Below are 24,910 nucleotides of genomic sequence, written 5' to 3' on the forward strand. Positions count from 1 at the left end.
GGTATACTACAAGCGCAATCTCCATCATTTCACAATACAGTAACAAACATGCACATGTACCCCTTGAATGTAAAGTAAAATTCTCCAAATATTATTTCCTGTGAGCATTGACAATTATTCCTTAATTTAAAAAAAAAAGCCTTTATCATCAAATTGGCACATGCAGGTGGTGGTGTCTAGAATTCTGGATGATATTTCTTGAAAATATGTATTGACTTTTTCAAAAGTATTAATGGATACCAAGAAGGTATGATATATCTTTATTCTCACTTATTTTAAATCAGCTTTGATGAGATGAATTGCTCTACTAGTTTAAACAGTGTTCCCCAAAATTCATGTCTACCCAGAATTTCAGACTATACCGTTATTTAGAAATAAGGTCTTTGCAGTTATAATCAAATTAAAATGAGATGGTCCCTAATCTAATGGCTGGTGTCTCTACAAGAATACCGAAATTTAAATTTGGACAAAGAGATACAGAGAGGAAAAGGCAATGTGAAGACAGAGGCATACCAGTTACACTGGCACAAGCCAAGAATCCCCCAGGAACACCAGAAGCCAGGAAGAGGCAAGGAAGTCTCCTTCCCTAGAGCCTGCAGAGGGAGCATGGCCCTGCTGACACTTTGATTTCATACTCTTTGCCTAGAGAACTGTAAGAGAATAAATTTATGTTGTTTTAAGCCACCCAGATTGTGGTACTTTGTTATGGTAGCCCCAGGAAACTAATATAATTGCATAAAATAAAATGCAGCAGTTATAAGTGCAATGAATTTTGACAAATATCTGCACCATATAACCATAACACTCAAGATATAAAATATTAGAGCCTAAAGAGCTCCCCTTTGTCCCTTCCCAGTCTATATCCCCTCTCCGCCTCTGCCAACACACACATACCCAGCTCCAGACAACTCTTGGCTGTGTTCTGTCATTAGGTCTACTGTAGAATTTCACATAAGTGGAATCACACAGTTTGTGCTTATTTGTGTCTAGCTTCTTTCATTCAAAATGATTTGAGATGCATCCTTGTTGATGTGTATGTCAGTAGTCTGTTCCTTTTTTATTGCTGAATAATACTATGATATATTATCAAAATACGTCATTAACAATGCACATTATTGAGGTTGGCCACAGTGGCTCACACCTGTAATCCCAGCACTTTGGGAGGCTGAAGTGGGTAGATCACTTGAGATCAGGAGTTTGAGACCAGGCTGGCCAACATGGCAAAAATCCGCCTCTACTAAAAATACAAAAATTAGCTGGGTGTGGTGGTGCGTGCCTGTAGTCCTAGCTACTTGGGAGGCTGAGGCAGGAGAATTGCTTGAACCTGGAAGACGGAGGTTGCAGTGAGCTGTGATCATGCCACTGCACTCCAGCCTGAGCAACAGAGCGAGACTCCATCTCAAAACAAACACACAATTATTTTTGTTGTTATCCTTTCACCTGTTGATGGACATTTAAACTCTTCCAGTCTGGGCTTTTATGAATAAAGCTGCTATAAAAATTTGAACACAAATTTTTAAATGGACATATGTTTTCATTTCTCATGGGAAATAAGTAGGAATACAGAATCATGCAGGTGACGTGATAAACATATGTTTAACCTTAGAAGAAACGACTAAACTGTTTCCCAATGATTGCACCATTTTGTGCTCCCACTAGCAGAGTATGAGAGTTCCAGTTGATCAACATCCTAATAATTGATATCATCAGTCTCCTTCATTTTAGCCATTCTATGGGGAATGTAATGGTATTGCATTGTTTTTTTTTTTTTTTTTTTTTTGAGACGGAGTCTCGCTCTGTCGCCCAGGCTGGAGTGCAGTGGCGCGATCTCGGCTCACTGCAAGCTCCGCCTCCTGGGTTCACGCCATTCTCCTGCCTCAGCCTCCCGAGTAGCTGGGACTACAGGCGCCCGCCACCACGCCCGGCTAATTTTTAGTATTTTTAGTAGAGACGGGGTTTCACCGTGTTAGCCAGGATGGTCTCGATCTCCTGACCTCGTGATCCACCCGCCTCGGCCTCCCAAAGTGCTGGGATTACAGGCGTGAGCCACCGCGCCCGGCCGGTATTGCATTGTTTTAATTTTCATTCCTTAGTCGTTAAATCTTTTATGTGACATTTGTATATCTTCTTTTGTGAGATTCCTATTCAATCTTTGACTCATTTACTTAACTGGGTGGTTTGTCATTTTTTTATTAAGCTGTGAGAGTTCTTTATAAATTCTGGATACAAGCACTTTTTCAGATACAGTGAAATAATTGTTCCCAATCTGTGGTTTGAATTTTCATTTATTATTTGTGTATTTTAAGGATGAAAGTTTTTTATTTTGATAACTTTAATTTATCAATGATTTTCATTATTGTTTATGAATTTTGTGCCCTAAAAAAATTTCTACTCCAATGCCACAACTATTTTTGACTATGTTTTCTTCTAGAAGTTTTATAGTGTTTGCATCTATGTTTAGTTCTATGCTCCATTTAAGGTTAATTTTTATGTGTGATGTTAGTTATGGCCATGGTTCACTTTTTTCCCATATGAATAGCCAATTCTTACAGCACCATTTGTTAAAAAGATATACTCTCCTTCTTAAATCACCTGTGTACCTTTATTAAAAATAAGTCTACCATGTATGTGTGAGTTGATTTCAATTTCTGGATTCTATTCTGTCTCAGAGCAGATATTAAAATATCTTTTTTAAAAAAATAATTGGTCTTAACAATGTAAATGTAAAAATGATCCTACTTTATTTCTATGCTAATCAATTCTACAGATATTTAAGAACCAGTTTATTTCAAGGCATTGAATCAGACTCTGTGAATAATGCAAAATTGATTAATATGATATCACAAGTCTCAAGAACTATACAATTTTAGGACAAGGTCAAAAATCCATGCTCTAGATGGTTACATTTGGATTGTGGAGAGGTAGAAATGTGTTCATGATGCTCTGAAATTTTATTCAAATTTTGGTATTATGTGTGCCTTTGTGATTTTTTTTTTTTCATAGAGGAATTGAAGGACCTGTCCCTAAAAGAACAACTGCTTCCTAAAAATAAGAAGAAAATGTTGCTGTCACCTCTCTCAACATGCATAGTGGCAGAATTAGTATTACAATTACAAATGGCAGAAAACCAGTTGGTTGATGTGATTTCTGAAAGCAAACATTGGCACACTGACTAAAATTCTTTTTTGCTGTTTTATAGAATTTAATCAAAATAGTTTGCACTTATAGACAGGTAATCAGATTTAATTTTTTAAAGAAACTGTATAGCTAAGTTTGTACACACTCATGTACACACTCATCTGTCTTCTTTGTGGCTCATGACAGGTATTGTCTCTGAGCTAATCTTCCCTTGACATATTTCTGAAACATAAAACGGAACCAGCCTAAATTTTCCTGTCAAAAACAAATCCACAACGTGGATATTTAATAGATGTTGAGAGAAAATTAGCAGTGACAAGTTTAATGCTATTTACTTAGGAAATTAAGTTGAGATACTCAGTGAAAGTGGCAGTTAGCAGAAAGCACAGAAGCTATAGGGCAAGATAGCAATTTCTCTTCCATTGCATGGTAGTGTAGCTCAAAGCATAATATTATTATAGACTTCATGTCTGCAGAACACATATGAGTACAATGAACACTCAGGTACTTCTGGAAGTATCTGTACACACTCACTGGTTTGGAAGGAAAAAGCAAGTTTAATTCATCAGAAAAAAAGTCATGTGGCTCTTGCAGCCTCAATCCTTTCCTGATGTTAAAAATCATCTGCTTAAAAATGTTTCTCTCCATGTCCTTCAGATGAGGCACTGTTTCAGATCCCTGTCAACTTGTATTAAGCAGTGCCATCCAGCTTTGTGTTTTCCTACCTGTTAAGCTGGGCTATGCCCCCTACCCTATTGTGTGTAAATGATTTTCATCTGTTCACAATACATAGAATTTATATAATTTGAGTGTCTCTGGCCATGGAGAAGGCCCTAGGCCATGCCTTTCAAATTGACATATCCTTCCTTGACTATAGCTGGATTCTCAGAGATTATAAGGAAGAGAATGTGTCTTCTGAGAATCAATGTTACCTAATTTATGGGGATGTTTTCTCATTACTCTTTTCTAATAACATTCTCTTTCTGCCTCTGCCCTTCTCTCTACCATGTGATGTAATGTGATATGAACACTCCTATTTTGGAGTGGCAAGAGGACAGGATTTGGAAACAGATTTACCAAAAATTGGGCTGAAATAAAAGAGTTCTTATGTACTAAGTCTTTTCAAAATATTAATGCAGACTTTTGAGATGGGATGGGCGTGAGCCATCTGTCACACTATAAACCTCTCATGTGGTTTGTGGTTCTTGGTTTCATGAGGGTAAATACAATAACCCAAAATAATAACCATGAATTGGAGTATGATGTCTTTATGTAGTCCCATGGCTCCAGGGGCCATTACAACCATAAATCCTGATACTACTGAGCAAAATTCATCAAAATATCTGTCCAATGGTCATTTCTGAATGCAGTCCAACACTTTATTTCTGTCTGGATATCTAAGATTTTGTGAGAAAAAAAAACAACCCACCACATATGATCTAAGCATATTCTATATATAGAAAAACTTCACTGCTGAGGACCACTTGGAGAGAACAATCATGATTAGTATGGAACCAGAGCCATTATATGATATGCTTAAAGAGTGCAGGTTAATGACTTTTCAGTAAATATAGAAACTTGAAGAAGGCTAACAAATCATTATCAAGCAAAATTCTTTGATCAGCTTTAATGAATAGATAATAAGTAGATCTTGTTCAAAGGAGCACAGCAATATTTTATGTTAATGGTACTTCTAAAGTGCTTTAAATCAGCCAGTCCCACAACACGGGCTAAACATTTGCCCTACGATCCTAATTGTATAATTAATTTGCTTAGACATCATGATTTTAAATACATGTAAATATAAAAGTAAGTTTTATATTATTTAAATTAAATCCTCCATACCCCCAAGAATTCTAAATCTCAAACCATAGTAAGAATTAAAGAGGTTCATGGTGACTCTGACTGTTTTTGATATTTCCCTATAAGTTGTATGGAGTCCGTTTCTAAAGGAGAGAGTTTCTGGAGGCAGTTACCTACCTGAAAAAGTTGACTTAAGATTTCATCTTTTGAAAATCACCATTCCCTTGGTATCTACAGTTGTGTATATTGTCAAATAATAAATTAACTTGATAGATGAAATGGTAGAGAAGAACTTGTGTTTGGAAACAGAGAGATACAAGCTGAACTAGCAGCTCAAATGTGAAGAAGCTGTGTGATCTTAAGCCAGGTATTTAACTTCGTTAACTCTTACTTTCCTTATCTATAAAATGAAAAATAAAACTATACAAGAATGTTTGTAAAGGATAAGAAGAGATTAATTGTAAAGCTCCTAGCGGGATTAGTGGCAAATAATAGGCACTCAGTAATGGTAACTAATACTTTTTTGAGATTGTTAGTTTCATTGTTGTAATATGGAATGAAAAAAATGAGAAAAAACAAAAACAAAAACAAAGAAAAAAGGAATTTGATGCCACTTCCAGACATGCAGAGGCACTGGACATTTACAACACGTAATACAAATATTTGTTCTAAACTAGGAAATAAATGACATGGATTGTACAGGTTGTCAAACCATTAACACAAATGAATATAAAAATTTGACATTTTAAGCCATTAGAAAAATACACATAAAAGAAATAGATGATAAACTACTACAGAGTTACCAGACCTGAGCAATATTCAATATGTCAGTCAGTCAGATTTTAGAAGATAACAACAAGCATAGCTTGTTGTCATCTTTATCTGCTGATCCAAATAACACACACAAAATCGCATCCATTGGCTATGTGAATGTCTGAAATGGAAAGAACCATTACCACCAGGGAGAAATGCCATCATTTCTAAATAAAGTATAATAACCCATTTTGACCAATAGAATACTAACCCATGATAAATTTATTAGAAAACCACCATTTTAAATTCAGATGAAAGCATTAACACATGCTATTTATTATGAGTTAGTTTACTCTCCCGTCATCTATGTGTTTAAATATGATATAATAGAAAATACTTTCATTAATCCCGGTTGACATCCTCCAATAAAATTTCTAAGGTCTGTGAAACACAGAAAGAGAAGTAGTAGTTCAGAACTCATGCTCAGGTTTGCCACCGAATCATCATTTAGAGACAATGTCAATGAAATAAAACATTTGTGCAGGATAACAGTCACCTGTTGTTAGAGTAATGCTAAGATGAAAAAGAGAGGTTTTTTTTTTTCCAACTCAAAGCAAAACGGAAATGTTTATTCTCAAATTGGAGATTATGCTTCTTTGAGAATGTTCTCTCCATCACCCATGCTTCATCTTTTTCATAAATCCCATGATTTGCAAAACAAAAAGGGTGTCTCTTTCAACTTGATCTCTTGGAATTGGCATGCATTTGATTCATGAAGGAATTAACCAGTCACTAATGTTAAAGAAAAATCTGGGGCACAATAAACATTTAGTGTGTATTTGAGTAAACAACAATTAATTAATTGGAGAATTATGAAGAATGAACCAAACTTAAAGAGGTTTATTTTTTCGATGACAAAACTGCGTGGTACTGCTGTTGGATACACAGACCAATGGAACAGAATAGAGAGACCTGAAGAAAAGTTTACACACCTACAATCATCTGATCTTCAACAAAGTTGATAAAATAAGCAATGAGGAAAAGATTCCTTACTCAATAAATGATGCTGGGAATTGACTCAAGATTGATTAAAGACTTAAATGTAAGATCTCAAACTATAAAAATCCTATAAGAAAACCTAGGAAATACCCATCTTGATATTGGCCTTCACTAAGTCCTTGAAAGCAATTGTGATAAACACAAAAATTGACAAGTGGAACCCATTTAAACTAAAGAGTTTCCGCACAACAAAAGCAACTATCAACAGAGTAAATAGACAACCTACAGAATGGGAGAAAATATTTATAAACTATGCATCCAATGAAGGTTTAGTACTTAGAATCTATAAGGAACTTAACAAATTAACCAGCAAAAAAACCAAACAACTCTATTAAAAAATGAGCAAAGGGCATGAACAGACACTTCTCAAAAGACACACAAGTGGCCAAGAAACATATGAAAAAATGCCAACACCACTAATCATCAGAGAAATGCAAATGAAAACTACAATGAGATACCATCTCACCAATCAGAATGGCTTTGTTAAGAAGTCAAAAAATAACATGTTGGCAAGCCTGCAGAGAACAAGAAACACTTATACACTGTTAGTGGTAATGTAAATTAGTTCAGCCTCTGTGGAGAGACATTTGGAGATTTCTCAAGAAACTGAAGAGTTGAACTACCATTTGACCCAGCAACCCCATTGCTGGGTAAATACCCAAAGGAAAATTAATTGTTCTACCAAAAGACATATGCAACTGTATGTTCACCATTGGGCTATTCACAGTAACAAAAACATGGAATCAACCCAGGTGTGCCCATCAACAGTGATATGGATGAAGAAAATGTGGTACATATAAATCATGGAATAGTATGCAGCCATAAAAAAGAAAGAAATCATGCCCTTTGCAGCAACATGGATGAAGCTGAAGGCCATTATCCTAGGTGAACTAACATGGGAGAAGAAAACCAAAGACTGCATGTTCTCACTCATAAGTGAGAGCTAAACATTTGGTAGATGTGGATATAAACATGGGAACAATAGATACTGGGGACTACTAGATGGGGAAAAGAGGGTGGGAGGCAAGGGCTGAAAAAGTACTTATTGGATACTATGCTCATTACTTGAGTAATGGTTTCATTTGTACTCTAAACCTTAGCATCACACAATATACCTTTGTAAAAAACCTGCAAATGTACCCCTGATTCTAAAATAATAGCTTTAAAAAAAAGAAAAATACAGAAACAAAACAAGGAATTATTTGATTGCTTTGCCTAGTTTTAGGTACCTTGTTGAAAAGCCCCAGATCACATCATTGTATGTTGGTTGACTGCTTGTGATTGGCTGGGACTAAGTTTTATTTCTGTCTAACACAAGCATTACCAGAAACGACCCAAGCTAAGTTTCACGCATGTTTGCAACTTAAGCGAGTTTGAGGTCACTTATGAGGGCTAACTGGTTTTGTCTGCTCAGGGATTCTTCAGGCCTGGTCTCCATCTTAATTTACTTCAACACTAAGAAACATGAGATTACACCTGAGGTTCACTTTGTGTGTTAGTGCACTATCTAGACATCTGTGATTTTCTTTTTTGATGTACTAACCAGGCTAAACTACAGTTCTCAATCATTCAACCAAGCATTAATCTAGGTGTTGCTATGAAGGTAGTTTGTAGGCGTAATTAAAGTCTATAAACAGTTGAACTTTAAGTAAGGGCAGCGCTGATAACGGCAGTTCAAAGGTTTTAAATCAGAGGTGAGACTTCCCTGAAGAGAAGAAAATTCTGCCTGGGGACAGCAGCTTCAGTCCCCGTCTGAGAATTCCAGCTCGCTCTTCCTGATGTTCTGACCTACGGATTTCCAACTTGCCTGGCCAGCTCCTACAATAATATAAGCCAATTACTTGTAACAAATCTCTTAATATATATCTTCTATTGATTCTGTTCCTCTGGCTGAACCCTGAATGATACAACATCCTTTTTGAAAATCCACATTTAAATATCCAACTTAAGGTTGGTCCAGTTCTTCAACACCATTGCACTACATAAGGCCTGCACTTTATAAAACCACCATTTAGCATGTATTGAAAAAAATCTTAGATATGATTGATTAGCTGCAATATGTTAAATAGCTGTTTATGAAATATCATATTCCCAAGTTTTGCATACTAATATGTTCCTCTAAATATGGGAAAATATGGCCTCATGAAGATTAATGAAGCCTCTTTTTGTTACCAAAGATGAGGCCAGCTAATGCTTCTGGAGGCATCGACATGATATATAAACCTTTTAACTACAGGGTTGTCATGATTTGACCAAAATATCAACCTGTGATCTCAGATTCAGTTATTCAATGCCCTTTGATAGTCTCAGTATATCAGTTAATAAATGTGCAGTATAGTTTATAACTGTAAACTAAGAAAAAATCAGCTTAGCAATAGACATTGGCTTTCTAGCCTTCTATAGCAAGGTCACTTCTAATATTTACAAATAATTATAATTTATTTAATTATCAGGTAGATATCAGAAGGTAAGAGTAATCATTAAACAACAAAGCAGTTGTTAATTTTTCATCGCTAAATTACCATGGCAGATTTTCTTTCTGTTTTCCTTTTGACTGTAGCAAGACAAATCTCCATGGAAATGAGAATGTGTTGTAATGCTTTTATGAGATAAAACTCACTTATTCCCTTTGAAATCATCTCTGGATCCAGATTGTCCCTTTAATACTGCTGATCTATGCTATATAAACAGGTGTACTTTCCTTCATGTGTACAGTTTTCACTCCTCCTATAGAATGTGATAAGTGGGCTTTTTCACTCCCATTTTTTTTTCTTTTACTTGAATCTTCAGAACTTGGTATGTTAGAATTTTGCACCTTGTATTAGCCTGTTTTCACGCTGCTGATAAAGACATACCTGAGACTGGGTAATTTATAAAGGAAAAGAGTTGAACTACCATTTGACCCATGTGAGTCTTAATGGACCCACAGTTCCACATAGCTGGAGAGGCCTCACAATCATGGTAGAAGGTGAAAAGCATATCTTACATGGTGGCAGACAAGAGAGAATAAGAGCCAAGCAAAAGGGAAAACCCCTTATAAAATCATCAGATCTCATGAAACTTATTTACTACCATGAGAACAGTATAGGGGGAAACCACCCTCATGATTCAATAATCTCCCATCGGGGCCCTCCCTCAACACATGGCAATTATGGAAGCTACAATTCTAGATGAGATTTGGGTGGGGACAGAGCCAAACTCTACCATATCTGAAGCTCCCTGAAAGTTAGCATATGTTCAGAACCTTAAAGGAATTTGATAAAGTTGGAGTAGCCCATTTGGGTTTGAAAAAATAAAAAATAATAAGAGCAAAAGAACTAGGGAGAATATGCCATAGCCTTCCTACCTCATAAGTATTTCCTGTTGTTGAAGGCAAACACCAGCTAAACTCTGAAGCAAGGAGGAATAACCGGAAAATTAGATTCCTAATACCATTTCTCCCATCAAGTCTAATTATATGTCAATTCAAATATAAGGCATATTTTAATTGGTCCTTAGATTCCATAAGGAAATTAAAGCATATTTACTTTTAATAAGTAATTATAATTTTCTCATATTGACATTCATTGCAAAGACCAAGGCTTAGCCCACGTTGTTGGAATTAATAGGGGATATACAGGAAAAGAGCTTCTTAAACTAATATAAACCTTTGTTAAGAAATATTGGGTTGCAAGCAAAAGAGATGTACTTAAACCATCTTACATAAAAGGGAGACTTCATTTTAAGAATATTCAAGTGCATTGTGGTCCCAGATACATCATGGAACCCAGAACCGGAAAAAAGCAGAGGCACACCCAATCCCTGTCTCCACTTTCTCTGAAACACATGGAATTATCACTCTGCCTCACTCTACATGTCTTCTTCATGATTTTCTTCTTCTGCAAAGCAATTTCCCTGGGTCTACGTTCACGTGATTATCAATGCCTTGCTTATGTGATCTTTCAGTTTAAAATACCGACAGACTAACCAGTGTTTTTGAATCCCAATTTTCAATTGCTTGGTAAATAAACCATTTGATTGGCTAATCTTGTTCTGGGTCTACCACTACTTTGGCTCAACTCAAATTCTAGTTTTTCCCAGAAAGGTGGAGTCTTTGGCCACCTTTCTACATAGCAGGGGTCATGACACAAGACTTTCCAAAACCAAAGGTAGTTTTCAGAGAAATAAATGGGAGCTGGGTGGGTGGACACACCACCCTATCCAACTGAAGTGTGAATAGAATCCTAATCCCTAAATTTAAGAAACTCTATGTCTTTTCTGAATTTTCACTCCTGACTTTCTGAAAAATGTTTAATTTTCACCTATTGATTCAGTAGAATGATAAATAGTATTCACTTCTACTCTCAAAATTCTCCCCGTTTGAATGATAAATGTAGATGTAGCAGGTATGCACTTGAATCAAATTTCTCTTTATTTCAAGGTGGTGGTGTTGATAGAGTGGTTCAGTTGACTAATGTATGACATGACACCCTTCCGATGCAGCTATATTTAAATATACTTAAATCTGTATGGGAACCGATCTAGCAGCAGTGAACTAAAAATTAGTAGAGTTATGACTAATGGCACTGAGAAAGGCATGACAGTTACAGAAATAAGGGATTTCAGGGGAGAAACAGATTCAAACTATTAGAAGAGTGGGGAAAGACTCTTACTGTGAAAAGCTCTGTTGACGTTAAGGTCTGTAAGCTTATTCTGAGCCCAGGACTCTCTGCAGAGACTTTTGGAGGAAGTGGTAAAGCAGCTGGTGAAAATCATAAGCTTGGAGCAATCTCCACTGAGTGAAGAAAAATGTTTTAAATGCATTTGCTTCACCTGATCCATTTGCTTCTACAATGGTCTCTATAATGAGATTTTCTTACAATTTCATAGAGATGGTCAACTCCCCCATTGCACAGGACTCTTAGGAAGTCTTTCTAGCATTTTTCCTAATTAGAGAATATACTGCCACTAACTGAATTGTTCACACTGATGGGGTCAAGTACTCCTTTCACCTAATGCAACCTTTCCCTAGAAAGGTATTAAGTCATCATTAACAACAATGAAATCACCATATTTGGTAGCAAATGTTAAAGTGAATAATTAGGGTACAATTTACTTTTAATACAGGCAAATAAAAAACTTGCACAAGTTCACTGTGGATTACATTTTGATTTCACTGTAGATATCAAATATAAGGACTTGTCCTGAATCCCTCTGAGCTGGGTGAGATTTCTATCAGATAAGAAGCCAAATCTTAGTAAGGCTTATGCTTAAAACTACTTTGCAAATAGAAAAGAACTTTCAGTAATTAAATCTAATGAATACATGCAATCACTCTGAGAAATAAGCTGCATTTTCAAGTAGATTTGGACAAGAGACTTTGTAGGGACATTAGGACCCATTATCCCAGCACACTTGGGCTTTGAGAAGTCAAGCAGGAACTAGCCCTGTCCAAAGTCCTTCTCAAAACTGCTTTTATATGACCACTTCCTTTATTACTTTCACTTACTCCATTTATTATTTATTTATTAATTTTTGAGATGGAGTCTCACTCTCGTTGCCCAGACTGGAGTGCAATGGTGCTATCTTAGTTAAATGCAACCTCTGCCTCCCGAGTCCAAGCAATTCTCCTGCCTCAGTCTCCCGAGTAGCTGGGATTACAGGCACATGCCACCATGCCTGGCTAATTTTTGTATTTTTAGTGGAGACGAGGTTTCACCATGTTGTGCAGGCTGGTCTCAAACTCATGACTTCAGGTAATCCACCTGATTTGGCATCCCAAAGTGATGGGATTGCAGGCATGAGCCACCATGCCTGGCCTATTTACTCCATTTTTTAAATGTCTTCTTTAGCCCTCTAAGGAGAAAACAAGGGAACCACAGGTCCGTGTCAGAAGCTATGGACTTGCCAAGGCTTTTCTACAATGTACATGTGTGGAAAAAAATTGCCAGAGCAGAAACATTCTGCATGTCCATTGACGTCAACTCAAACTGTACAAAGTTATCCAAAAATGAAAAATATATTTAAGGGACATATACAATAAATTACAGGTATCTTTTGTAACAGCTGAAAGGTAAGTTACCTCAGGATCAAATAGAATCTAGGATTGAAACGCTGCAAAATTATTTCTACTTTCTGGAAAGGTCAACCTCATACTCTCCTATGGCAAACTGGCTTCCTTAATGTGCTGGAAAATACAATGGCTGCCAGCTCTCAAACATGACTTCCCACCCATTGTCAGAGAGGGACTGATTCGTATTATCTCTAGATACCCAAGCTCAAACATTCCAAGCATCAGCTATGATAGGTCCTCCATGTGTCAGGTGCTTATCCTTGCACCATCAACTATAGTCTAATATGGAGGCTATAAGAGCATGGCACCCAGCATTGTGTTCACCATGGTTGGATTAGAGTTAGGAGGTAAGACCCTGGAGTATTTTCCCAAAAAATGCTCTGCTGGTTTCAGAAGGTGGAAGAAGTAGTGAGCAGACAATATTATACAAGTCCCTATAGCACAACAAAATAAAAAAAAAAAGCTTGGAATATAAGCAACTGTTGGAGAAAAGAAGGAAAAAGAGAAGATCATCAATTCCTGAGTGAAATGTGTGGCAGATTCTGATGCATTCAGTTCCTAACAACATTTGTCTTTGTGGGCTACAACCACTGGCCTAGAAAAGAAAACAAGTATCTCTGGAGTCAGCAGGATGCAAGCTGGAAGAACTGACTAAATCAGCGCTTCTCAAGATTCTCCAGGCCATGGACAATGTCGAAGACAAACACTTCTGGCATCATCCAGCACACACATTCTTCAACTGTTCCAATTAAAATACTTCTCTTGAGCAAATGAACAGACATAATTCTTTGAACAAAACATAAACAAAAATGTAATTCAGTGGTTGGGTGCGGTGGCTCATGCCTGTAATCCCAACACTTTGAGAGGCTGAAGCGGGAGGATTGCTTGAGGTCAGGAGATCGAGACCAGCCTGGACAACATGATGAAACCCTAGGTCTACTAAAAATACAAAAATTAGCTTGGCATGGTGGTTCAGGCCTGTAATCCCACCTACTTGGGAGGCTGAGGCACGAGAATCACTTGAACCAGGAAGGTGGAGTTTGCAGTGAGCCAAGATTGAGCCACTGCATTCTAGCCTGGGCCACAGAGCAAGGCTCTGGCTCAGAAAACAAAAAAGAAAAAAGAGAAAAGAAATGTAATTCAAACACAAAGTAATTTTTAGACATAAAAACTGATACTAGCCTATATAGATATTAATACTTAAGCCTACAAGTGGGAGGTCACCATCCATGATCTCGGGTTTACCCAGGCATTCTATAGTCACGACCAGTCATTTTCAGAACAAATTATTAAGTTTCTCTGTAATGTGTCCTTACTCCACACACACAAACACACACACACACACACACACACATACACAGACACTCTCTCTCTCTCTCTCTCTCTCACATTACCCACTCCCAGGCAAACTAGATGTTTTGAATTGCTAATGGTGCAATTTAAGGCACTGTAGGTGGTATAAGTTCCTTTCAAATATTGCAGGATGGATCTGTTAATGAGGGATTCTTCACAGGTTAAAAGAAGGAATCATTTCTAAAAAGCCCAGAGGAATTCCAGACTTCAAAGCTGCATTTTTCACTCTGTTTATAGTCATTAGGTCCCATGAACAGAAATTTAAAATCATAAGATACCAGGAGATAATGGGGATTTCTAATGACTAAAGGTAAAATGTCTAGACTCTCTTTGTGATGTTATACTGCAATAACATGAAAATGAGGTAAAACAAAAACAATCATAAAAAATTAAGGTGAAACAAAAGATCACTTAACTTATGAATTTTTAAAGTGTGGGTCCAGGTTAGCTAAGTTTCCCTTTTAACTATGACTTAGGCTTTTGGGGAGCCCCTGCTGAGAAACAGATGTCTTACTAGATATCTCAGAGTTACAACTAAGGTAGAAAGCATTTTGACATAATTATGCATGTTTGTATTTATAAAGAGGTATTTTTTATTATGCTTATTATTTGGTTTTCTCCTAGAGTAGGTCAGAACACTTTCTCAAGCTGTTTTCTTGATGCAAAGATATCCATTGCACATCCAGAGACACACACACACACCATCAGAAAGCAATATCTATGTGGCATCTGGTAATATGGTGTTTTAGTCTGTTTTCTGTTGCTGTAACATAACACCACAAACAGCAATTTATTTTTTTGAAAAATTAAGTGTATTTAGTTCATGGTTGTGGAGGCTGAGAAGTCCCAGCGCATGGTGCTGGCATTTAAAGAAGGCCCTCTTGTTGCATCATAACATGGCAGAGGGGATAATAAGGTGAAAGGGCAAGAGTATGCCATCTCAGCTCCCTCCTCCTCTTCTTATAAAGCCATCAGTCCCACCATGGGAGCCCCACCTTGATGACCTTATCTAATCCTAATTACCTCCCAAAGGCCCTACCTCCAAATACTATCAATGTATGAATTTGGGGATTAAGTTTTCAACACATGAGATCTGGGGTATACATTCAAACTATAGCATATGGTAGTATCTGTCAGCTTCAGTCTTTTAGATTTCCTTTAGGATCACTGCAATCATAAGCATATGCCACAGACATCAGAATTCTCTTTGGGCTTTCTTATTATGTCTCTTGGAATAATTATATATGGCTGCCTCCCTTTTCTCAAAATCACAAGATTTTGAGAAATCTCATTAAGTCTGTGGTGAAATTGTTTCCCTGTCAACTGGTAAATGGTTGTAATTACAGCAGAAAACCACCAGATGGCAAAATGGCAAACTCACACGAATCCAGATAATAAAAGGGTCTTCCTTTCTTTGAGGGCTTCCTTCAAAAACCTTGGCCTGCGATGGCCTGGATTGCAGGAGTCCTATGATGTTGGCCATTCGGTGTAATTGTCGGGCTTTTCCCTTAATCCATTTATGCCTGAGGTTGCAATTTTTTGAATTTTTGCAATTAGACCTTGGCGATGACCTTGAGCAGTAGGATGTAAATAACTCCCTTGTGTTTAGCATTCCAGTAATGGAACACTAGCCATAGTAAACCGTTCCAAAAACGCGTTCTAATGGCTCTCAAGCAAGGTCCACTTGCAGTGAAATAAACCAGAGGTTTGAATCATGGCTCGATATGAAATGATTGGAAAGAATATGGCGATGACATCCACAATGCCGGTAAATACGTTAGTATTTGGAGGACTCCAAAGGGTGGATCTGAGAGTGGAGAATGAATATACAAATCTCTAGCCTCTGGAATAGCATTATGTAAAAGCTCTGGAAAACATGGTTCCTCAAGAACCCCATTTCCGTGTTAAATCATCCTCTCATCTGGGCATTTGACTTCATAACTAATTTGAGTCCCTCTATTTGCAGTTGAAGCCCCTCTCCTTTCCTCCAGTTAGCAGGAGGCTTTGAAAATGAAATATCTTTTAAAATTATTCACAAATATTCTGGTGGGACACCAAGCACACCACTTCCATATCAGATGCATTAACTTACTCATATTTTATGCATATAACTTTATATATCCATTATGAGGCAGAAAAATGATTCTGGAGATCTATGTGAATTACCTATAACTTGAATCACAACCTAAATAATATCACTATTATTCAAGGTTTTTTATTGAATATGTTTTATTTCTGCTTTAAAAGCATATTTGATTTAAATGGAGTAATAAAAAAAGAAGTATTCTGATATAACTCTATAAATCATCAATTTAAAAGTAGATCTTAAGATTTCCTTATTTCCTTAATTTAGCAAGTGATTTCCAAGCTGGTGTATGGAGATTAGTAGTAATATACAAAAATGCTAACATGGGCTAGTGAACCTCTTTCATTATTTGAAAAAGCAGAATACAAACTGAGCAGTTACCAACAAAAAGCCTCTGTCAGATAAACTAAATTTTTTCTGCTCTGGCATAGAATTATATCAGCTCAATTGAATGTGAAACGATAATGACAATATTAATAATTAATGCTTATAATAACTAATGACAAAGATGATGCTGAGTCATTTAATATTTGCAGTGTTGCCATGAGTCAGGATGTCCTCATATTATACATAATGTAACTGAGGCTAACATGTCTTTTATTCAGCAATTTGCATATGGTTTTAATGTTTCTAACAGTTGAGCTTTACTATTATGAGTATTTTTGGAATAACTATCAGAAGCTCTGATAGTCATTGTGTATAAATTTACATAGATTTTGCAGTTTATCATTGCAAACATAACATTTCAGGGTAGTCATAAATATTGGTACATAAAATACATGAGTAAAATTTGAAAATGAATAGCTAATCTGGAAAAGTTTGGAAACCTCTGTTGTAGGCAGTGAAGACACAGCCTTCAATGAAAGAGTGTTGATTGGTGAAACCTTTCCCAAATCTTCATGCTGATTATTGAGCAGGTTAAAATATATATAGCTCTCCATATTACCTTTCATGCATAACAAGAATGGAAAAACCATAGACTCTCACAATAAGGGGCCCAGAATAGTAAGGATCCAACTCATGTGAGATATCATGGCGGGGGTGGGGCAGGGAATGGCTTCTCTTTTCATTCTCATTCTCTTCAGCTTTTTCTTTTTTTGTTCTGATTTTGAAGATGTTTCTTCAACTCATCTTCCACATATTCTTTTTAAAGATTTTCTGCTAGGATCTTTCAAACTCTGAAATATCTTCTCAGTTTCTGAATGTTCATTTTTACAGTATTTTGATTTTATAAGCGTTGTATGCTCTTTTGCCTTCTAAGATATAAATACACATTTTGTTGAAATTTTCTTCTGTTTGCTGCACTTCCTTGATTATTAATGATCTGAGGCCCTTTTATATTTATTGGTCATTTTAAGATCTCTTTTTTGAAGTATTTTTTCAAGTCTAATGTCCATACTTCTACTAAGTTAAAAGGACTTAGGAATTATATCTCCCTTTTGCCGTTCCCTAGAATAGTATGCATGAATTTGATGCTAATGATGAAGCCACTTTATGCTTAGTTTTTAAATTGCAGATTCAATTTATTTAATAACTATAAGACCATATAAACTTTGATTTTTTACAGTTTCAGTTTTGGTAAGATATGCTTTTTTATTTTCCCATTTATTCTAAACTTTCATATTTATTTACAACATTTTACCATTTTTTGGTGTCTATAAGATTGTTAGTGGCTTTTCATCTTTTTCATTAGTGCTGTTTTTAGTGTTTTTTTCCTTTTTTCCTATTACTAAGGGTTTATGAGTGTTGTCGTTTTTTTCCCCAAGAATTAACTTTCAGTTTAGTTTATGTTAGCTTTATTTCCTATGTTACTATCTGCTCTTATTTATTCTATTTTCTGTCTTCTATTCTCTATCAGTTTTATTTTTCCTAACTTCTTGAGATTATGCTCAGCATTCTGTCTCTACCAATTTCAAAGGCTTAAAATAATATAGAATATATTTTTAAACATAGTAAAATGCAGGTGAAATAACAACAAGATAAATTTTAAAGCTCCCTAAGTTTGGAAGTTAAGAAGTTTATCTCGAGATAATTCATGGGTGAAGGATGACACAACAATAGAAATTAGAAAATGTTTGGCACTGAATTATAAGAAACATAGCATTTATTGAGACTTGTGGGATATCGCAAAAGCCAAACTTATGGATAATGTATAACATAAATGTAGATTTTTAAAAACTGGAAATAAATGACATTTGTTAATGTTCAAAGAATATATTCTATATGATTTTAATTGGTAGAGACAGACAACATGGGCCAGCATATGTTTATTTTTGGTAAATGGTTCTTATGTATCTAAAGTGAACACACATTCTGCATGCTATTGTGTGCAGCATTCTATATATGTCAGTTGAACCATTTGTTAGTAATGTTGTCCAAATTCATATCCTTAGGAATTATTTGACCTACTTCTTCTATCATGTGCTGAGGTGGGTTAAAATTCCCCACTATGTCTCCATTTACTTGGTTTTTGGGGTTTTTTTAAGTGGTGTTTTATATTTTCCTGGTGAAATAAACTATTTACCATTACAAAATACCTCTCTGTACATTAAAAAATTTACCTTCAAGTCTTTTTGTCTAATACCAATATAGATAGACCTTTCCTGGGGCTAGTGTTATTTTTGTTTTTTTGGCGTAGTCTTTTGTGTGTGTGCTTACTATCAGTTTCTCTGTTTGCATTTAAAATGTGGCTTTTAGAGTCAAAATATAGTTGGTCTTTTTAACTTTTTAATATTATCTAACACTCAAACCTTTACTTGGGGTGTTTTTTCTATTCACATGCAATATAGTGCTGTCAAATATATTTAGGATTAAGATTTTCCCCTCACTATTTACTTCTTATTTTCTTGACTATTCTATGATTCTTTGCTTCCTCTTTTTGTTTGCTGTCTTTTGGATTAGTTTTTTGTTTCTTTGTTCTATTTCATTTTTTCTACTTCATTAATTTGGTAGTTATATTTTTTAAGCTATTATTTTAGTGTTTACTCTAGACTTTGCTAAACGCATTTTTGATGTATCAAGTCTAACATAAATTAGTACTTATATCACCTACCAAATAATGTACAGGTGTTACAACATTTAGCTCCAAATACTCTGTCCTAAGTTATATGCTTTTGCTGCGGTATATCTTAATTCTAAACACATTTTAAGCCCACAAAATATTATGATTTATAGCATCAATGTTCATTTATTGATACTTATTTGCTATCTCTATTGCTCATTTTTCTCACTTCTGTTTATTAGTTCAAATTTCCTTTTGAACAGGTTTACCAAGAAAAAATCTCTCACTTTTTGTTTTTGCTAATAATGCTGCATTTCATTTTTACTTTAGAAGGGTCAGCATTTTTCTGTAAAGAACCAAATGGTAAATCTTTTAGGCTTTTGGGGTCATAATATTCCAACTATTCTAGTGCATGAAAGCATTCACATGTAATAGGTAAATGAATGAGCATAATTAGGTTTGTTCCCCCAAAAAACTTTGCTTACAAAAACAGATAACACCCTGGATTTTGCCTGTGAATCACATTTTGCTGACCCCTTTGTTAGAATACAATATTTACTTGGTATTGCATTTTAGGTCAAGAGTGATATTTTTGGAGCACTTTTTGCAAATATGGTTATATTGTCTTCAAGGTTACATTGTTTCTGTTGAGAAGTAGCTGTTAGTCTTATTGCTATCACTTTTTCTTTTTTTTCCCCCTCTAGCTGCACTTAGATTTCCTCTGCATTGAATTTCTATAATTTTTCTACAACATTTTTAGGTTTCTGTTTTGGTTTTGCTTGGGGTTTTAATAATCCAACTATTCGTTCCTAGGTTTCTTGTTTTGGTTTTGCTTCAAAACTATTTGGATTATGTAGTGATTCTTAAATCCATGGTTTGGTGCAATTTTGTTGGTTTGGGAAAACTTGAGTCATTATCTGTCCAAATATCACTTTTCCATTTTACTCCCCTCTTATGTTCTTCTGGGGCCCTAATTACCCATGTTTTAGATTATTTTACCATGTCTTATGTTTTCTATGTACCTTTTTCTGTTGTTCATCACTTGCCTTTCTGAGTTTAATTCATCAGGAGTGTCTGCTCTCTTGTTAAATCCAGTCTTTGAGTTCTTAATTTATTTTTCCACTCTAGAATTTTATCAGTTCTTTATAACTTCCATTCTCAGCCTAAAATTCTCAATCTGCAAGTTATTTTCTTCCACTTGTTTATTTTCTTGAACATATTTTAAAACTGGTTTCTTATTATTTCATTGTTATCCCCTGTGGGTCTGTCTCTATTGTCAAATGTTTCTTTTAGTTTTATTCCATTTGATCCTGTCTTTTCCCATAGTTCAGAATATTTTATATGTAAGAAACTATAGTATTAATAGAAGGCTATGAAAGATCATATTATCATCCTGGTAGAATATATGTATGCTTTGAGAAGGCTAGGTTAGCCTGTTAGTAAAGACCAGTCAAATTAATCCAATCAGGGATGGAGATGAACTGAAGCCAGGTCTTAATCTTGTCAAGGACTGGTCTATTTCTAGATTACTTTTTTTTTTTTTTTTTTTAATGAGATAGAGGAGTCTCACTCAGTCGCCCAGGCTAGGGTGCAATGGCATGATCTCGGCTCACTGCAACCCCCGCCTCCTGGGTTCAAGCGATTCTCCTGCCTCAGCCTCCTGAGTAGCTGGGATTACAGGTGCACACCACCACACCTGGCTAATTTTTGTATTTTTAGTAGAGATGGGGTTTCACCACGTTGGTCAGGCTGGTCTCGAACTCAAGACCTCATGATCTGCCTGCCTCTGCCTCCCAACGTGCTGGGATTACAGACGTGAGCCACTGCTCCCAGCCTACTTTTATTTCTAAAGAACAACCCTTTAGGGTCCCAATCCAAAGCCGCTCACATCTTCTTCTTTGTGGGCCTCTAGCACTAAATTTTGTCCCCCTAGTGCTATGAGCATATTGAAAGCTTACCTCATTCATAACTGACAAATGTTTCTGGAGTGGAGGTCAGGGAATTACGGCCCGTTCATCAAATCTGTTTTTATCAATAAAATTTAACTGAAACACAGCCATATCCATTGATGTAATATTGTCTATGGCTACTTTTGGTGCTACAGTGGCAGAGTTGATCAGTTGTGCCAGTGACCAAATGGCCTACAAAATCAGAAACAATTACTATCTGGCCCTCTACAAAATATAACCTCTGCGAGGAAATGGGTCCAGAAGTCCTGAAAATGTTCCTGGATTGGATTTAGACCTCATAATCATTTATCTTAGCAGCTCTCTGATGCATTCAAACATAATTTCTAAAAGTTCTGCCTACCTTTCTTAGGTGTTCTCAATGAGAGACTTATTCCAAAATATGTAGTACACCATCACTGGAAAGAGAACACCTGTGAGTCTGTGTTTGAGTCATTACAATCCTCAATGCAAACTCTGCATACATGAATATAAACAAGGATCCGTTTGACCGATGAGCTTCCCAGAAATATTGGCTAGCTGAGTTCTTTTATTAGTAAATTCTCAAATTCTCACCGTCCAGAGATAGTTTCTTTTTGACTTTTTAGTTTTTCCAGAGAGTCATCCTCTTTGCCCTGTTCAGGAGCTGAGCTGGGGAAAACTGGGGAGGTAAGGCATTCTAAAAGCCCCTGTATCACTGTTGAATTGTTGTCTTGATTTCAATATTATGCTTCATGTCTGCCTTCAGGTGCTTATGTCCCCAAATCTAGAACCCCCAAGATACACTCTCTCTATATAGAAAACTTCTATTTCTGTTAATACAGGAAGAGGTTAATTGTGTTGCTTGAGATGAGGACATGAGAGGACTTAATTGCTTTTTACTGAGACTTAGAACCTCTTATTTTTAATACTATTCTGTGCTCCCATGTTCAAAGGTTTCTGCCGTGTTAAACTCCTAAGTGTTTCTGGGGTTCCATGTGCAGTTAAATGTGAACTTTCTTCCCTCTTTCAAGTCAGTTGCCTTGCCACTTGTCCTTTTGCATTTCCAATATCAAAAATTGTAATTGGAATCTTCATCTAGTACTGCCACTTTCCCTGTTCTTTAGCTCCTTTTAGATTTATGCCTGTTTTATTTTTATTACTATTTTAGTGAGTTTCTTGATTAAGCAGACATAAAAACGTATGTTCGCTTAATCATGTTTAACTGGAAATCCCTAATTCTTTACTATGAAGGTCACATGCCTTAAAATACACCTTTGTAATTCCATTAGGCATAAACTGTTAATTGTTTTTGTAATGGAAATAGTAATAAAGCAAACTATACTACTCGACAGCCATAATAATAAATGCGTGTTAAAAACAGGTTAAGACATCTTTAAAAAATTAGGTAAGAAGGGTATTCAAGCATTCATAATAAAATGACTCCCCCCATATTTCGTTTCTTTAACATGGAGTATTAGGTTTCTATTGCTGTACAACAAATTACTACCAAGTTAGCCACTTAAAACCACAGTTTTTTATCTCACAGTCTCTGTGAGTCAGGCATCTGGACATGGCTTGGCTGTTTCCTCTGCCTAAGAATCTCATGGGGCTGCAATCCAGGTCTTAGCAGAGGCTCAAATGGAGAAGTAGCCACTTCCAAACTCCTCTGGGTTTTTGGTAAAATTCATTTATTTGAAGCTGCAAGTCTGAGGGCTATAGTTTCTTGCTGGAGGTTGCTCTCAGCTTATACAGGCTCCTACACTTCTTTACTATATGGGCTTCTCTAGCATGGCCACTTACTTCATGTTGGCTTGCTTCTGCAAAACCAGTGAAAGGAAATTGCTCTAGTGGGTCTTCAAGCAAGATAGAATCTTATGTAATAACAATCATGGGAGGGGCAGCCCATCACCTTTCATATTCTACTGTTTAAAAGCAAGTCATAGGGGCTGGGACTACACAACGGCATGAACACTAGGAACTGAAGATCATGGACGCCACCTTAAAGTCTGTCCACCACACCAAGGTTAAAGTCATGACGATAATGATGGGTTGTTACTACATTGTTCTTATAAGGCTTTACATCTTTAAAATGTCTCCATACACACACATATTTTTCTATGAATACATGTATAAGAGGTGTCAACCCAAACTTAGACTGTGTTTTGTCTAGAACTCAAGGTCTTCTTTGCACACTCAGAGAATTAGTCAGGTAGAACCCATAAGGCACCATTTATATTAAGGAAGAAGGGGCCTTCTGATAAATAAGAGACACAGAGCTTGGTTCGAACATAATTAGGCAGCACTGATGAGATGGCATAATTTGTTTTTTTTTTGTTTTTTTTTTTTTTGTTTTTTTGAGACAGGCTTTCACTGTGTCACCTAGGCTGGAGCTCAGTGGCATGATCTCAGCTCACTGCAACCTCTGCTTTCTGGGCCCAAGTGATCCTCCCACCTTAGCCTCCTGAGTAGCTGGGACTACAAGCATGTGCCACCATGTGCAGCTAATTTTTGTATTTTTGTGTACAGACAGGATTTCACCATGTTGCACAGGCTGGTCTTATACTCCTGGGCTCAAGCAATCTGCCTGCCTCAGTCTCCCAAAGTTCTGGGATTACAAGTGTGAGCCCCTGCACCCAGCTGAAATGGCATGATTTTTTAAATAGCACAGCAATGTCAGTCAAACTATCTCATAGCCTCAGGACCAAATAACAGGTTTAAGGAATGTCAAAGAAGAGTGAAAAAAAAAAAAAAAAAGAGAGCTCTTTTTTTCCCACAATTTCTTTAGGACATTTAGAATGTGAGACATCAGCAATTACAACATTGGTAGTGGTGATGAAGATGTTACTGAAACAGCAACATTAGGATGGTGATTATATTGGTGGCCACCCTTGTAGCACCTCCACATTAGACATCAGTGTCTTTGAACAAATATCTGTGCCATCAGTCTTGGGTGTCAATACCTCCATGTGGACATCAGCAGGAACAAAAAGAACAGCCTGACTGGTGGGCTTAAATATCCCTTGCTACTTATTAGCATGGCAATTATCAAAGGCAAAGTATTCTAAATAAAAGGAGAGAGTAATCACAGATACCAGAGTCAACAGGGGAGCTAATTATTGATGCAACTCAACGATAAGAATAGTCCCATAACACCATCTGAGAGGAACTTAAGTCAAATTACAGTTGCATAGATCAGCGTAACAGAAAAAAACTATGCAATATCTTATTCTTATCCTTCCTGCTAATATTTCTTGGGAAGAATGTGTTATATAAGTGATCTCAATTACTGCTTATAGCCACACTGTGAGGTAAATATTTTCACTCTGATATGGTTTTTATTTGTGTCCCTGCCCAAATCTCATGTTGAATTGTAATCCCCAGTGTTAGAGGAGGGATCTGGTGGGAGCTGGGAGGTGACTGGATCATGGGGGCAGATTTCCCCCCATGCTCTTCTCATGATAGTGAGTTCTCACAAGATCTGATTGTTTAAAAGTGTATAGCACCTCCTGCTTCCCTCTCTTTCTCCTGCTCCAGCTATGTAAGACATGCCTCCACTTTGCCTTCTCCCATGATTGTAAGTTTCCTGAGGCCTCTCCAGCCATGCTTCTTGTATAGCCTAATACGCACTCCTATTCTCATTTGACAGGTAAGAAGACGAAATTACAAACAGGATGAAAAATTTGTTCAATGAAACACAGCTATTAAGTGGCTGACCTAATAAGTGTTATGTATAAGTG

The 24,910-nt window shown here is 36.4% G+C and overlaps 1 protein-coding gene across 2 annotated transcripts in view; it reads right to left on the reverse strand.

The window, feature by feature from the left end:
- LOC129528167 (uncharacterized) overlaps nt 1–24,910 on the reverse strand; it is a 262,066-nt gene that overhangs the window by 71,619 nt on the left and 165,537 nt on the right. Inside the window, exon 1 of one of the 2 annotated variants that reach the window (XM_055367979.2) lies at nt 15,540–15,763. The exons of the other annotated variant lie outside the window; for it this stretch is intronic. The gene's annotated coding sequence lies outside the window, so the exon portion shown is untranslated. Of the gene's footprint in view, nt 1–15,539; nt 15,764–24,910 lie in introns of those variants that run through there. 2 annotated transcript variants of the gene reach the window in all.

This window comes from Gorilla gorilla, chromosome 17 (genome assembly GCF_029281585.2).
Source record: "Gorilla gorilla gorilla isolate KB3781 chromosome 17, NHGRI_mGorGor1-v2.1_pri, whole genome shotgun sequence".
NCBI classification, from domain to species: domain Eukaryota; kingdom Metazoa; phylum Chordata; class Mammalia; order Primates; family Hominidae; genus Gorilla; species Gorilla gorilla.